Raw genomic sequence first — 17,985 nt, 5'->3', positions numbered from 1 at the left:
CAATCAAGGCGATTGCCAAATGTCAACGTGTTATTGATGATGCTAATAGAAGTCCTCAATGATTCTATGTAATTTTTTTATTTGGGCACATGAATTGCCTTGTAATTTTCCTACTTGTTTTATTTGTGTATGTAATTGTGTGTATCATTGATATCAGATTTTAGGCTCATGAAATTTAATGCATGTTGACTAGTCAAACAAGTAGGGCACTACAACAGATTGGGCCGGCCCACTTACGGTAGTGTGGGACCCACTTTCATTTTGGGCCGGCCCACTTCTTTAGTAGGCCGGCCCGGTTACACGATAGTGGGATCCACATGCTTATTGGGCCGGCCCACTATCTTGTTGGGCCAGCCCATTTGGTATATGGTGGTCCCACATGGTAAATGGGCCGGCCCTTTAACAAGAAGGTGGGACCCACATGTGCTTTTGGCCCGGCCCACTATCTTGTTGGGCCGGCCCACTTGCTATATGGTGGACCCCACATACTAAATGGGCCGGCCCTTTAACAGAAGGTGGGACCCACCTGGGTTTTTGGCCGGCCCACTATCTTGTTGGGCCGGCCCACTTGCTATATGGTGGACCCCACATACTAAATGGGCCGGCCTTTTAACAGGAAGGTGGGACCCACCTGTGCTTTTGGCCCGACCCACTATCTTGTTGGGCCGGCCCACTTGCTATATGGTGGACCCCACACACCAAATGGGCCGGCCCTTTAACGAGAAAGTGGGACCCACTGTGTTTTTGGCCCGGCCCACTATCTTGTTGGGCCGGCCCACTTGCTATATGGTGGACCCCACATACTAAATGGGCCGACCCTTTAACGGGAAAGTGGGACCCACTCGTGTTTTTGGGCCGGCCCACTTGCTACACGGTGGACCCCACACACTAAATGGGCCGGCCCTTTAACAGGAAAGTGGGACCCACCTGTGTTTCGGCCCGGCCCACTTGCTTCTTGGGCCGGCCCAGTAGCTGTAAGGTGGACCCCACATGTTAAATGGGCCGGCCCATTTAAGTTTTGACCAGTCAACCTTAGAGGTTAGGCCCGGCCCACGTAACTAATGGGCCAGCCCAGCTATATAGTTGACCGGTCAAACTATGTCGGCTGGCCCGGCCCGCTTAAGACGTGGCGAGGCCTCGTGTGGGCCTACCATCTACCACGGGGTTTCAGCCGGTTAACGCCGTTAACCGCCGGTTAACGGCGTCCGCCACGTGTCGGCTTGCATGACGTCGGCGGTCAACGGGCTCCCGGAAACACTTGCGCAACGGTCCGATTTTCCGTGGCGGAAGGGCGCCCAAGCGCGACGGACCGAAAAAACGTCGTTGGACTTTGCCTGACGCAGTTTCCACAACAGAACCCATATCGTCGGGTTAGGCCCATGGGCTACGAAAAATACCCCTTAGCGGACGATTTTGAGACGTTGTCTATCAGAACTTTTCTTGTAGTGTCATACGACCTTTCAATAGAACGCGCATAGTCAGATGGCGGCGATGGTACAGGGTCATATAGATTGTCAACGGTACGCACAACTTTCACCCGATCTAGTGTCTTCTCGAAAGGTATCTCTGGCACTTTCGGTGCAAAAAATTTCTTCACCTCGGCCCGAACGGCCTCCGCGTTTTCCTCCGGAGTTTTTTCCCAAGGTAACTTCTCGGTAGGCGGCAGTTGTTTCTCCTTTCTAGCTTTCTTCCTAGGCGGCGTACCGTTCCGCTTAACGGACGCCGTCTTACGCGGAGGATCTCGAGATGGTGGACTCACGCCGGGGTCCCTCTCGGGTAGGTGTGGACTTGGCTGCTCACCGGGACCGCCACCGAAGGAGTCGATGGCATTTGCTGCTCATGTGTAGGAGTCGGTGGCCTTTGCAAAAGGACGACGTACTTCTTCGGCCATAGGGCGAAACCGTGCTTGACATCGGCCAGTGTCCTCTCATCTTCACCTCTAGGAATATCAAGCTCCACCGTTTCAAAACCCGAAACCACTTCATCCACCCCGACACGAACACAGCCAGGTGGAATGGGCATATGATGGTGCATTGCTCCATCTTCACTTGGGTACACATAGCCGACCGCCACCTTAACGGACGCGGTCCCGAATAACATATGTAGCTCGCAATCTGTCTTCTCCGTGAAATAATCCACGGGGTAGCTTCCTCCACACCCGTCAAGATGCGAGGAACCGACACCGCTTCTTCGCCGAGATGGGGCAGCATCGCCATGTGGATCCCGTAGAAACAGCCGGCTGATCGGGTGCCCTCTCGATTTCTCTCAAGAGCCTCCACCCTAGTTAACAATTCCGTTACAATGTCGGCGTCCTTCTTCTTCTTTCGCGAACGGCTTCTATAAGTGTCAGCGCTGTTCGGCCACGCTTCCTTCATGGTGAGACCTGGGCGAGCTCGTACCCGTCCAACGTGTTCAGGGTTCCCCAGAGCGAGTGTCAGCTCGTCATTCTCTCGATCGGGAATGTACTCTCGCTTTCTGACCTTATTAATTGCATCTACAAGCTTCGGTACAATTGACTCAATTTTTTCCTTCCATTTTCCCTTCGCAACGATCAGCCCTGTCTTTGGGTCCAACCCTGCCCCATGAGCGAACAACCGAACTTGGACCGTTCGGGCCGGTCCCATGTCCGTGGAGTGATTCCATCATTCATCGGTTTATTCTCAAACGCTGTCCACTTCGGAATGGCACTCTTGTAGCCACCGACCCCAAATGATGCGGAAGTTTCTTCTTTGAAGCATTTTCGGTATTTTTCTTCGATCGGGACAGAAAAGTAGACGATTGCTTATACTCCTTAAATGCAGGCCGGTGAGCTTTTATCTTCACTAGATTATCATCGAATACTTGGATCTTCATTCTTATATTTGTCCCATAGATTTTTCTTCCAGTGTCCGGAATTGTATGGCCATCTTCTTCAATGTCCATTCCTTGACTTTTTCTCTTCGGCCTTCCGTCATGTCTTCCGGTAGGATGAACTTTGTCAGTAGCGTGTCCCAAAGAAATGTTTTCATCGTCTCGTTGACATAACTAGCACCACTCTCCGCGTTCTTCGGCTTATGCCACTCTTGAATGCTGATCGGTACATGATCCCTAACAAGAACTCCGGCTTGACTTGTAAATTTGCGGCAAAACTCTTTGGGATGCTCTGGTTCACCATTAGCCTTGAATTCCGTGAGGGCTAACCTGCCCTCGCTCTTTAGCACCCGCGTCGGGCCTCGTTTTGATCTAACAGACTCGCTCGATGATCCAGAAGGCTAAAAGAAAAAATTATTCGTTAATAAGTGCAATACAAATAAATGAATGCATCTAGGGATGAACATATAGACTAATTGATACATAGATATACACCTCGCCGGAGTTTGTGATGGACACTTCGTTGTCTCTTCTAATTTGTTCAGACTCAAGTCCCTCGCCGAAATCATTTAGAAAGTCATCTCCATCGTCGGGTTCCGGACCACGGGCACTCTCATAGATCAATTTCTGCACCGCTTCTTCCCCCTCCTCATCTCGGACGAAGGTGCCGTCCTCCATACCTCAATGTCACTACAAAATTAAGAAAGCAATTGTATTTCATTCATCATGTCATGATCATATAACAGATTGCTAGATGGATAACAATTGAAATGAAGAAAGTAAAAAACCCTAACGGACCGCCACGGCCACGGACACGGTGTTCCCCCTCCTCCTCTCGCTCTTCTCTCTATGTCGCGGCGGCACCGCCACGGACTCGGCACCGCTACTGGACCCTAACCCTAACACTCGGCGCTCCTCCTCTCGCTCTTCTCTCTATGTTGCGGCGGCACCGCCACGGACTCGGCACCGCTACGGACCCTAACCCTAACACTCGGCGCTCCTCCTCTCGCTCTTCTCTCTATGTATACCGATTAATAGCGAAACCATAGAGTGCCGGAACACCTAGTGATAATGCAATGGCATCATATTGCTGCTCGTTTGCGATTTGCCCATTTTCCATTCTAGTTATTTGAATAGCCATCTAGCATAAGAACAAGAAATCTTGAACAATGACTTGAAATTAATTAAGGGGCTTAAGATAATGTCAGATTCCTGCTAAAAATGTAGCAAACTAAGAACGAGAACACCGCCTACCGCGACGCCATCACGCGCCGCGACGCCATCATCACCGCCTACCGCAACACTCGTACACTCGTAGCGCCTGCATCATAATGAACACGCCGGCAACAAACACGCGAGCGCGCGCATGTGCGCTTCGTTCTCGTCAGTCATGCAGCGCCTCCGCAACCAACTCTGCCGCCCCGCCAACACCGTCGTCATCGTCCCAGCCAGCCCGCGTCGCAGGTGCCCAGGTACAGGGACTGGAAGCTGGCCACCTGTCCACTTGGCAAGGATGTCTACGGCTCCCTCCTCGACGGACTTGGCAACGGTGAACACCGTAACCGTCGGCGGCACGGGTACGAGCTTCACCTTCCACGACAGCACGATGCCGAAGCTCCCTCCACCGCCGCCGCCACGGATGGCCCAGAAGACGTCGCGCCCCATGGAGGTCCTGTCCAGGAGCCGCCCCTTGGCATCTACCAGCACGGCATCCACGACGTGGTCGGCGGCGAGGCCGTGCTTGCGAAGGAGCATGCCGAAGCCGCCGCCGCTGAGGTGCCCGCCAACGCCCACCGTGGGGCAAAGGCCCGTCGGGAACGCGAGACGGCCGCTGGCCCTCCCGACGGCGTGGTAGAGCTCCCCGAGCGTCGTGCCGGAGTCCACCCACGCGGTGGCGGGCGGTCCCCGGGTGACCCGCACGGAGCGAAGGCGGGCGAGGTCGACCACGGCGAACGCCGCGCCGGGCCGCACCGACCTGTAAGAGAGGCGGCGGCGCGGCATTTCGTCGAGCACGCTGCGGGCGTGCGTGAGGGGAGGCCGGCGGCGACCGCGGCGTGACAGTCGACGCGCGCGCGAGCTCCTCCCGGCGAGGCGCGCGGCGGCCAGGGAGGCGACGCGAGGGAGGCGACGCGAGGGAGGGAGAGGAGGGGGTGCTCACCTCGGTGAGGGCGACGGCGGCAGGGAGAGGCGGAGCGGCGCGGGCGACGCGGCGACGACAGCGGCGGCTTCGGTGAGGGCGACGGCGGCGGCTACGGCGAGGGCGACGGCGACGGGCGATGGCGACGGCGGCCGCTACGGCGACGGCGATGACGGAGTCAGCGTTGGCGACGGGGAGCTCGAGGTCTCTGGCGCGCGAAAGAAGAAGGAATTGGGGGAATTTTGCCCCGCGCTAAGTCCTAACTAGGGGGATAGCCCTTTGGTACTGGTTGGTACCACCAACCGGTACGAAAGGCCTTTCGATACCAACCGGTACCAAATTCATTTTTTTTGTTTTCTTTTTCTTTTGCTGTTTTCTTTTTCTTTTGCTGTTTTCTATTTCTTTTTCTATTTCTTATTTACTCTTTCTTTTTCTTTTTCTTTTCTATTTCTTATTTTCTATTTCTTATTTTCTATTTCTTTTTCTATTTCTTATTTACTGTTTCTTTTTCTTTTCTTTTTCTTCTTCTTTTCTGTTTATTTTTTTTCTATTTCTTTTTTTCTATTTCTTTTTCTATTTCTTTTTCTATTTCTTATTTACTGTTTCTTTTTATTTTTCTTTTTCTTTTTCCTTTATGTTCATTTTTCTATTTCTTTTTCTATTTCTTATTTACTGTTTCTTTTTCTTTTCTTTTTCTTTTTCTTTTTCTTTTTCTTTTCTTTTCTATTTCTTATTTTCTATTTCTTATTTTCTATTTCTTATTTTCTATTTCTTATTTTCTATTTCTTATTTTCTATTTCTTTTTCTATTTCTTATTTTTCTTTTTTGTTCTCTATTTCTTTTCTTTACTCCCGTCGTCCGCGCGGGAAACTTTCTCGCCACGACGCCGCGCGTGGGAGAAAAAAGGCGGGAAAGAAAGGGCGGGAATAAAATTTTATTACGATTGAACTCGAATTAAAAGTACATAGCTTAACTGAAAATTAAAGATACATGGCCAAATTCTACTGTTGGAGTCATTCAGTCATACTCGTGCCTAGCCCTGTAGTAGTCGCCACTGTAGTCGTCGTAGTCGTCGTCATCATCGTCGCTGGCATCGGGGTCGCGGTACTCGAACGTCGGCGGGTGCGCACGCGTGGGCTGGGACTGAGGGTAGCGCAGGCGGGGGCCACGGTATGCCATGACGCCCTGGAGAGTCCGGCCGCGCCACCACAGCCGACGGCCGGCCTCATTGAAGTTCAAAGGAGGCGGGCCGCCCTCCTCGTGCCTGGAAAGCGCCCTCTCACGTCGATTGATGAAGAAGCTTTCCCAAGTCGGGCTGTAGTCGGGATGCCACTGGGGATTCCTCCGCTGCTCGGCGTGAGCTCGAAGTAGTAGTGGTTCGTGATGGCCATCTCGCGCGCCACACCTAGAGGGACTGGAGGGACCGGTACGCCTCCGACGCTTAGCAACCGAAGTTTAGCAGGGTTCACGCAAAGATTTTTCGTCACGTGCATCACGTCGATTGCAGAGTGAACCTCTAAGAATTTCCAGTAGGGTAGCTCCCAAAATATCGACTTCTTCTTCCACATGGGTACGTGTCCGTCAACATCATGCGGAGCAGTTGTCCGCCGGGACCCTTTCCAAAGATCACTTTTAAATCCTTGACCATATCATATATAACTTCCCCGATGAGGGCGGGTAGGCTTCGTTCGGTTATCCGCCTCACCTCCGAAATGCTTTCCTCTCTTTCTTACGTGATGTTGTTTTGGAAGAAATCGACGATGCCCCGGTACACATTCTTGTCTCCCAAATAATTACTCGTCGGTCTCACCTAAACAAGTGTGTGCATGCATTGTATCCCTTGTTTGACTGCCCTGAAATGTTACCAAGAGCAGGCCAATCATTGATGGTTACAAATAACAACGCTCGTAGGTTAAATTCCTTTTGTTCGTGCTCATCCCGCACAGGTACACCTTCGTCACGTAACAACTCTAAAAGTTCTTCAACCAATGGCCTCAGGTACACATCAATGTCATTGCCGGGTTGCTTCGGGCCCTGGATGAGCACTGGCATCATAATGAACTTCCGCTTCATGCACAACCAAGGAGGAAGGTTATAGATACATAGAGTCACTGGCATGTGCTATGACTGGAGCTCTGCTCCCCGAAAGGATTAAAGCCATCTGTACTTAGACCAAATCTTAAGTTCCTTGCGTCATCTGAAAATGACTTGAACTCTCTGTCGATTTTTCTCCACTGCGACCCGTCAGCGGGGTGTCTCAACATCACATCTTTCTTACGGTCCTCTTTGTGCCATAGCAACAACTTGGCATGCTCTTTGTTCTGGAACAAACGTTTCAACCGTGGTATTATAGGAGCATACCACATCACCTTCGTAGGAACCCTCTTCCTGGGGGTGGACTCGCCCTCAACATCGCCAGGGTCATCTCGCTCTGATCTTATACCTCAATGCACTACATACCGGGCATGCATTCAAATTCTCGTACTCGCGCGGTAGAGGATGCGATCATTGATGCATGCATGTATCTTCTGCACCTCTAATCCTAGAGGGCAGACAACCTTCTTTGCTTCGTACGTGCTAGAGGGCAACACGTTCTCCCCTGGAAGCATCTTCTTTATTATTTTCAGCAACTTTTCAAATCCCTTGTCGAAGTACCATTCTCTCGCCTTCCATCGCAACAATTCCAGCGTGGTACCCAGCTTTTTCTGACCATTTTCGCAATTTGGGTACAACAGTTTGTTGTGATCCTCTAACATTTTCTCCAACTTCAACCTCTCCTTTTAATTTCCGCAGTTCATCTTCGCATCAAGAATGGCCCGACCCAAATCGTCAGCCGGGTCATCAAAAATCGGCTCATCGAAAATGTGCTCTTCTTCAGCTTCGTCTTCCCCCATTCTACTACCACCGTCTTCAGTGAATAATGGATAGTTGTCACTATCCTCTTCTTCTTCGTTGTCTTCCAATATAACCCCTTTTTCTCCGTGCTTGGTCCAACAATTATAGCCGGGCATGAAACCGTTCTCCAGCAGGTGGACGTGAAGGGTCTTCGAGGTAGAGTAATCCTTCATATTCTTACAGGAACTACATGGACAATACATGAAACCATTCGACCGCCTGTTTGCCTCAGCCACGTTGAGAAAATAATGCATGCCATTAATGAACTCGGGATGGCACCGGTCAACGTACATTCATTGTCGACTCATATGCATTTTATATGTATATCAAAAATCATTAAATACACAACATCATGGATATATGAGTGACCAACTTAATTAATATTCAAGTTCATCACATAAAACTAATTGTTTTTTATTAAAAAGAAGAGGGGCTCACCGAGGTGGTACCGTGCCGGCTAGGGGACGAAGCTGGCGATCGACAGCAGTAAGGACGGGGATGATACTAATTAAAACCTACAAAACATACCATAATTTCATCTCAAATTGCATATAAAAAAATAAAATCACTAACTTAGGCATTTCATCGAACACCTTGCTTGCACTACAAAAATAGTACGAGTTAAAACTACCAAAGAACCGAGCTAAATTAGAAACGCCGGAAGGAAGGATGATATTGCTAACCCTGGATAGATGTATGCCGTTAATCTTGTTAAAATGGTGGAGAAAAATGAAAATTATTGGAGTGTGAGAGGTGCAAAAATTTTGGAAATGTGAGATGAGAAGGAAATGAGATATGCAGGGAGCTCGGGCGCTGCCGCGCGCTGATATAGGGCATGGACCCTTTAGTACCGGTTCCTTAAACGAACCGGTACTAAAGGTGCAGCCTTGGCCCCACCACCGCCTGGAATCGGGCGGAAACCCTTTAATACCGGTTCGTGTTACGAACCGGTATTAAAGGTCCATAACGAACCGGTATAAATGTCCCACCCCTGGAACCGGTATTAATAACGCCTTTCGTACCGGTTCGTAAGGGAACCGGTACGAAAGGCTTAGATGGATGAGAGGTTTTCTACTAGTGTCTCCATTTCCTTTTGCTACTACCTCCATGTTGGTTTATAGGGGTATTACATATTTCAAGGAATTTTTTTGGCCAGTAATTTGGTTAATTAATTGTACTCCCTCCTTCACAGTTTATTAGGCGCGCGCGTACCCCTAGATCATCAATTTAACCTATATAATTTAAATTATATAATACAAAAATTATATCATTAGAAAATAGAACATCTGAACTTTCTAATGATATAATTTTTATAACATGTAACTAATGCTAACTTGATCAAATTTGCGACCTAGGGATACGCGCGTGCCTTATAAACTGTGAGAGAGGGAGTAAACCGGATGGAGGGGTATCGTATTCCTGTAGCCTATTTCTTTACTATGCATTTGATTAGCATTATTTCACATTAGTTATGTTTACTTTCTCTGATTTTTTGCTATTCCCATTGTAGGGTATAATGCAATGTGTTATGTTTATTTTCTTCGATGGTGTTATTCCGGTTCTGAGCTATGATGCGAACACTTGACTATGAATTTGATTAGCATTGGCAAAAATATAGGATAACGTTGCATAGAAAACAAAAAATTTCCTACCGCGAACACGCAATCCAAGCCAAGATGCAATCTAGAAGACGGTAGCAACGAGGGGGTATCGAGTCTCACCCTTGAAGAGATTCCAAAGCCTACAAGATGAGGCTCTTGTTGCTGCGGTAGACGTTCACTTGCCGCTTGCAAAAGCGCGTAGAAGATCTTGATCACGATCGGTTCCGGCGCCACGAACGGGCAGCACCTCCGTACTCGGTCACACGTTCGGTTGTTGATGAAGACGACGTCCACCTCCCCGTTCCGGCCGGGCAGCGGAAGTAGTAGCTCCTCTTGAATCCGACAGCACGACGGCGTGGTGTCGGTGGCGGTGGAGAACTCCGGCGGAGCTTCGCTAAGCGTGCGGGAGAAGAGGAGGAGAGAGGGGGCGGCTAGGGTTTGGGAGGGGGTGGCCGGCCACCTAGGGGTGCGGCCAAGCTATGGGCTTGTGGTGGTCAGCCCCCTCTCCTATGCCCCTCATTATATAGGTGGAATCCCCAAGAGTTGTAGTCCAAGTCTTCGAATAAGACCCCAACACTAAAACCTCCCATATGTGGGAAACCTACTCAAGGAGGAAGTCCCACTCAAGGTGGGACTCCCACCTTTCCTTGAGGTGGGGTGGCCGGCCACCTCTAGGTGGAGCCCACCTGGGACTCCTCCTTTAGGGTTTGGCTGGTCAAGCTTGTGGAGTCCTTCCGGGACTCCACTTTCCATAGTGTGTTTCTTCCGGACTTTTCTAGAACCTTCTAGAACCTGCCATAAATGCACCTGGATCATTTCCAAACTTGGAATATGACTTCCTATATATGAATCTTATTCTCCGGACCATTCCGGAACTCCTCGTGATGTCCGGGATCTCATCCGGGACTCCGAACAAATATTCGAACTCCATTCCATATTCAAGTTCTACCATTTCAACATCCAACTTTAAGTGTGTCACCCTACGGTTCGTGAACTATGCGGACATGGTTGAGTACTCGCTCCGACCAATAACCAATAGCGGGATCCGGAGATCCATAATGGCTCCCACATATTCAACGATGACTTTAGTGATCGAATGAACCATTCACATACAATACCAATTCCCTTTGTCACGCGATATTTTACTTGTCCGAGGTTTGATCTTCGGTATCACTCTATACCTTGTTCAACCTCGTCTCCCGACAAGTACTCTTTACTCGTACCGTGGTATGTGGTCTCTTATGAACTCATTCATATGCTTGCAAGACATTAGACGACATTCCACCGAGAGGGCCCAGAGTATATCTATCCGTCATCGGGATGGACAAATCCCACTGTTGATCCATATGCCTCAACTCATACTTTCCGGATACTTAATCCGACCTTTATAGCCACCCATTTACGCAGTGGTGTTTGGTGTAATCAAAGTACCTTTCCGGTATAAGTGATTTACATGATCTCATGGTCATAAGGACTAGGTAACTATGTATCGAAAGCTTATAGCAAATAACTTAATGACGAGATCTTATGCTACGCTTAAATGGGTGTGTCCATTACATCATTCATACAATGACATAACCTTGTTATCAATAACATCCAATGTTCATGATTATGAAACTAATCATCCATTAATCAACAAGTTAGTTAAGAGGCATACTAGGGACTTCTTTGTTTGTCTACATATCACACATGTACTAATGTTTCGGTTAATACAATTATAGCATGATATATAAACATTTATCATAAACATAAAGATATAAATAATAACCACTTTATTATTTCCTCTAGGGCATATCTCCTTCAGTCTCCCACTTGCACTAGAGTCAATAATCTAGTTTACATTTGTAAAGATATAACACCTTGGTCTTCTGATGCTTTATCATGTATTGCTCACGGGAGAGGTTTTTAGTCACCGGATCTGACACGCTCAGAAACGTATGTATTTTGTAATTCATTTGCGTCTCAACGCATCACTCATTTCCAAATGAGTTGGCATTAAATATGTTTGATCTTCTGGTGTAACCTTAATTCCGTCTGTCCGAAATATGTCACTAATATTGTCACACACAATATAGCTTCAAAGTTCTGACTCTGTCGGAACTACACCAAGTTCTCAAAGAACCTCTTGACTTAACATCCTTTGTCATTGTCAAAATAATGACATACTCTGCCTTCTTTTGTAGAATCCGTCACAATATTTAGAACTCTTCTAAATCTAGCATAGACAACTTCTAGCTCATTGTGCTACCTTCTAAACAACACTTAGTCTAATTTGAGATTGAAATTATATTTTATATGTGACAAAACCAATATCGGTGTAACACCTTACAGCGATTTGTTTGTCATTTCTTCATACAAAAATATATATATATATCCTTAGTTCTTCTAAAGTACTCAAGGATATTCTTACTCGTCGTCCAATGATCATCATATGAATCATTCTGGTATATGCTCATAACACTTTATAGCACATGATATCTGATTGTGTACATATTATTCGTGATCTATAATCACTCATGTGTTTTTACTCATTGAGTGTCAGATACACTCAAGTCTTGTTAAACCTTCACATGACAAGAACATTTTCTTAATATTTCTATATTGAACTACTTCAATATGCATCATATGTACTTTGACTTAAACTTATTTATGTGTTTCAATCTATCTTCATAGATCTTGACACTAAATTTGTTTCAGTCCATATCCTTTCATTGAAGTTAATTCTCAATGAAACCTTTTTAATCAAGTATATAATTACATCATTTATAACCAACTATATGTCACCTACATAAAGTATTATAAATGTGTCTTAGCGCTCCCACTTAATTTCTTGCAAATGCAAGCCTCTTCATCGTCTCTGATGAAATCAAAAACTCTTTGACTATTTCATCTGGTGAAGATTCCAACTCCGTGATACTTACTTCATCCAATTGAAGCTTGTATACCTATCTAGTATTCCACGGACCAGCAAAACTCATACTTCTGTTAAGTAGTGTATTTTGCCATCCTACTAGCATATCTCATAAAAGAAACTAGCGGGGTGGCCCGCGCACTTGCGCGAACATCATTTCTTATTTAACGCTAATCTGAAATACTACATAAATAAAATATGAAAAAATATTTATTCAAAACATGATGACAATGATTTGGTAATGTAAATGCAAATATTTTTTTCTAGAAAATTGGTCAAAGCTAGTGAGGTTTTTTTTTACTTTTCCAAGAAGTAGATGGGCTAATAAATTTCGTTCATTTAGTTGTCAAGAGATTTTGAAATATTAAAATCGGAAGGGGATTATTAAACAATTAGAGTATCAAAAGTCCATTTCAGGAGCACATGTGTTTATGGAAAAATAACTATAAGACCTTTCCCTTCCTCCTATTTGCATCAAGATGAAAGCATTTATTGTCTTCTTCCCCGGTTTATTACCTCCTTCATGCACACAACAACTTGTTTCTTGTGCTATATACTGCCATTGCCGAATCACACCCCTCTGGCATAATTTCATCCACTATTCCTAGTTCCTGATAGCTTGTTTCTGAAGCTCGTAGTTTATTGCGCAATGGACTCACGGTCTTCATCTAATCTCAAAACTTAAAATGTTCCACCACTATGATCAGTCCTTGAGATGACCGCTCGATCAGCTCCCGTATGCACCTGATTGACCGAATCGCAAGTGAAAATCATCATCACTGGCTTCTCCTTAAGATCTTGGTCTACTATATTTCCTGAAATATCCCCAACAAAGTTGTTGTGATATTCTCATTACCAAAGAAATTTAACTATAATAAACGATGTTAAAATTACATAAGAATTGTAAGAATTACTATATTTACTACTCTAGGGAAAGGAGTTTAAGCTCACAGATGCGTTAAATCCACTCCTGCTGGCCCCTTTGTACCATAATATTGGCACCGCTTATTTTGTTTTTGTAAGCAACCTTGATATCACACAAAAAAACATACTGTATTAATAGTGGTGGATGATTTAACCTACTCTTTAAGATATCAATATCAGCAAATTTGAAGTTGTCGTCCAAAAAGAATATCTGACTGTTCTATGTCCCTTGGTCCTTGTAGTCTGAGCTGACCCCAGTGCACGTCCCCTGATGGGCAGCTGTATTCCCGTCAGTGGCCAAGTACAGCACAAACGTGCTCGAAGTTGCCCATCCATGGAGATCGGCCATCACAGTGCATTTTATGAGTAGTGTATATATCCTCACAATTGTATCGGCTAAGGAAATAATTTTCTGATTATTGTTTAATGGTCGATACTCCATTGTCACACTTCCAATATTTGAATATCTTAATATGTTGATAAGGCCTCCGCATTTTTTGTTTTAATTTTTTTGACCAGTTTTTCCCTTTTCCCGTAACTTGTTGAGCAATTTGTGTAGAAGTAATATATTACTTCCCCAGTTCTACAATTCTTGCCATGATTGTAGTACTAACTTGAACTAAGACCACAATAAGAATTATTGAACATAGGGAGTAGGAATTATTTCGGATTTATTCTAAGAACACTTCAATGTGACTTCATGATTCAAATAGTGCAAAACAGGTGAGCATTTTTTGATCTAATAGTAAATGACATACTTGCATGCCTAAAATACTCACATGTAAAACAAATACTCAGATTTATCTAGAGTTTTAGTATGTAGGTACGCGTAAATCTTGATAAATCCGAGTCACTTGTTTCTGGACGGAGGAAGTACATACAATTCACCCGCTGATTATTGACGCTACACCGATTTTTTAATGCATTAAATTTAACAGATTTAAATTAAGCTCGAGTCAATGAGGGGGACTGCAATTTTCCAATCGACTCGTCATGTTTTGCTCATGCCAATGTGACATAATAGTTTGTGCTGATTGATGTACTTGCTTGATCACAAAAAAAAAATACTGAACCGTGGCATATCTCACCCTTATTATGGCTAGGGAATATCCTTAATTAATTACTGGTTCATCTCATGGTTGCACGTACGTTAGGGAATCGATAAAAATCAGTCGATCGAAGACTCACCGTACATGTGCTTGTATAGGACTACAGGCTCAGATCGATCATTTGGTTCGCATGCAGACTTCCGCGGCTGTTGAGGCGGTAGTTGCCTGCTGGCCTCTCTTTGCTCGAACTTTTTTTTGGTTTAGCATCCTGAAGTCAGCAGCGATGACGGGTCCACCTACCCTGGGAAAGGCAGACAGATTTACGCAGCCCAAGTATACATGAAAATAAACGTCTGTATGCTTAGAGATTTGGCATGAGCACCTTGTTTAATCGGTTCAGATGTTAGCATGGCAGGGCAGCAGTGAAGTGAAGCTACACAGCAGCGACGATGTTGCACAGGGAGGAGGGCGCTGATTGAGGGTACTTGGTGGCTGTTGAACGCGAGAAGGGCAGACATGGTGCTTCACAACTGCTGAATAATCTGGAACCAAATTGATCTAGAAGATTTATGTTATATTCTAAATAAATAATTAGATGGAGAAGAGAAAGAAACACTCATGTTGATGGGTTGTCCGGCTGGGTGCATGAGGCAAGTCCAATCCATCGATCGATCCTACCATTGGCTGCATGGTATATGCATGAGGCGGGTGACTGAAACCTGATGATGTTGATGGGTGCATGAGGCAAGTCACTTCCATCCATAGATCAAACTCTTGGCTGCACGGCTGCATGAGCCAAATCCACTTCCATCCATCGATCGAACTCTTGGCTGCACGGCTGCATGAGAGGACTATTAATCGAAACCTAACCACGTCGATCACGTCGATGTGTGCATAAGGAGAATCGGCCAGCTGTGAATTTCCGATGCAAATACGGCGGGGCGGCCATGGGTTCGGAGTACGGTAGCGACGGCAACGGCAACAGGGTAGAGGCAGCGCGTGAAGACACACAAAATTACGGCTGCGTGCTTAGATGGAAAGTTGGATTAGGTTTAACATGAGATGTACTTTAAACGATGGCATAGGTGGGTAATTATTTTTGGGTCATGGGCGTTACATCTTAATCTAAGCCGTTATTTTCAATTGCTGGGTAATTGATTAATCTAAGCCGTTTATTGGTTGTTGTTTTAATAATATAATAGATATGTAGTGATTACTAGAATAATCCACATAGACTATAAGCATTGCTACGGAAGATCTAATCTTATCGTATTCAACTCTTTGAACTTTGTCGTAAACAATTTTTCGATAAGTCAAGCTTTCTTCAAGGATATTTCATCCAAGTCTATCATTTTCATAGATCCATTTACATTCATAAAGTATTCATCTATCTTGGATTTCATGGCGCATGGCCATTTTAACGGAGTCGTGGCCCATCATAACTTCTTTGTTTTGTAGTTGGTTTATCATTGTTCAAAATCAATCCTTTGTCCACAAATCATTTATTTGATCACAAAGTAAACCATACCTACAAGGTTCAATATGTACTTCGATCTCCATGGCTAAAACACTTTGTAGTCATGAGAGCCATGATCGTCGTGGCCGCTTCCGAAACCAATTCCGATGCTGCGCTACTCGGATCATTATGCTCAGGTTCATAAACCTTATCGAATTATATTGTCCTCCCACTCAAATACTTCACTCGAAACAATTTCTCGGAAATAAGAAACATTGACAAACACTTTTGTCTTTGTCTCGTGGGAAGAATTCCCAATTAAATCTCTCGGGATAACCAACAAAGACATTCATCCGATTTTGGTTGACTATTAGGGTTTATACCCATGCCATAACTTGTATGGTGTCATTTCAACGGATCATGATGATGCTCTATTCAGTGTAAAAGCGGTAGTCACTAAAGCATAATCCACAAAAATATAATGGCGTCATAATATTTTATCTCATCATTAATCCAACAAGGTTTGGATACATATCTCGGATACTATATCATCATTATGATACTCCAAGAAATGTGAGTTGTAGAACAATTTCATAACTCTCTTAGATGTTTGCTAAAAACTCGTAATTCAAATATTTCCACCATGATCCAATCATAGATATTTGATTTCTATTACGATGATTTCCACTTCATACTGAAATTTATTTGAATCCATTCAAATGTTTCAAACTTCTTCCTTATTGAATATATCCATATATATATACTCAATTCATTGTTGGAAGTTTTTATGAAGTAGAAGAATCTCCCGCACACAACTATGCCCGATGAACCACATACATCAGCATGTATGTTTCCACTAAGTTAGTTGCCCGTTCAACTCTTGGCCTATGAACGGTATTTTAGTCATTCTTTTTAGAAAAGATTTGCAAGCGCCAAATGATTCAAAAATCAAGTGACTCAAAAATCCATTTGCATGGAGTTCCTTCATGCATTCCTTTCTAACATGACCTAAATGGCGGTTCCACAAATAAGTGGAATTCAAATCATTTGCCTTATGGCATTTTAGCGTCATTGTTATGTATGTGTGTTTCACCATTAAGATTTATAATAACTTATCCATCGTACATGGAGTAATGTCATAATTTGAACAACTCATTGTTTTCATTTGACCAGAGCAAAATAACAATTATTAAGTTCTTTATTATAAATTCTAAGGGCTAGATAGAATGCCAACGACGAACATAATAACACTTTATTTTGTTCCAGACGTGCATTCCTATCATATTCCTTGTTATTCACTTAGGCCATTGTATTCTTGTATTGCGTTGTTTTGTATGACACTTCATACCAACCAATATGGTACTAATACCCAAGAATTTCATTGTGTGACTTAACTAGGAATACAACCATAACATGTATATCATTTATATACACCCGAGCTAGACTTTCTAGTCTTTTCTTTTCTTTTGCCAAAATATCTTTTGCAGTTTCTCTTTTAGCTTTCCTCATTATTCAGAAAAACATTTCAACATCAATAACTTCTAGGTTTGTTGGTCAAATACCAATAACCTTGAGGTTCTTACTTTGAAGTTGATCATCATATGACAAGTGTTTCAAATTTCACTATTAGTAAATTTGTAATACGATGAACAATTTCACTCATAATTTTATCCATCAATTCATGATAACTTTCTCGAGACCATGTCCGTACATGCTAGGCTCATAAAGTTTAAACCTTAGTATTCGCATATGCAAATCTGGCTTGCACCCGTTGGAAGCACACGTAGAATCTATAACACCCGATCATCACGTGATGCTTCGAAACGACGAGTCTTAGCAACGGTGCATACTAAGGACAATCACTTCATGGATATGCGAATATCATTAGTGCCCCAATAGTTGGAGGATTGGGACGCCTTGCGTCTTCAACCTTCGTACATTCCCATAAAACTTATGAGTTTATGTAGTCTCACCAAATTTATATTCTATCATCTTGCAATAAGGTCTTAGATATCACATATATCTCGTACCTTGATTATTTCTGAAAACTAAATTTTCAGCTCCTTACTTTTCAAACAGATTTGAACTTCAAGTTTCACGGAGACAAGATAACTTTAGGTACTAATTGAGACCATAGCTCTCTGAATCAACAAAGTGAGTTT

At 44.4% G+C, this 17,985-nt stretch overlaps 1 pseudogene; it reads right to left on the bottom strand.

Annotated features, from left to right (window-relative positions):
* Positions 1 to 4,176: 4,176 nt before the first annotated feature.
* LOC124695686 lies at positions 4,177 to 4,831 on the bottom strand (annotated as a pseudogene).
* Between the last annotated feature and the right edge of the window lie 13,154 nt (positions 4,832 to 17,985).

Source organism: Lolium rigidum, chromosome 3 (assembly GCF_022539505.1).
Source record: "Lolium rigidum isolate FL_2022 chromosome 3, APGP_CSIRO_Lrig_0.1, whole genome shotgun sequence".
NCBI lineage: Eukaryota > Viridiplantae > Streptophyta > Magnoliopsida > Poales > Poaceae > Lolium > Lolium rigidum.
This window is presented reverse-complemented; position numbering and strand designations above follow the sequence as displayed.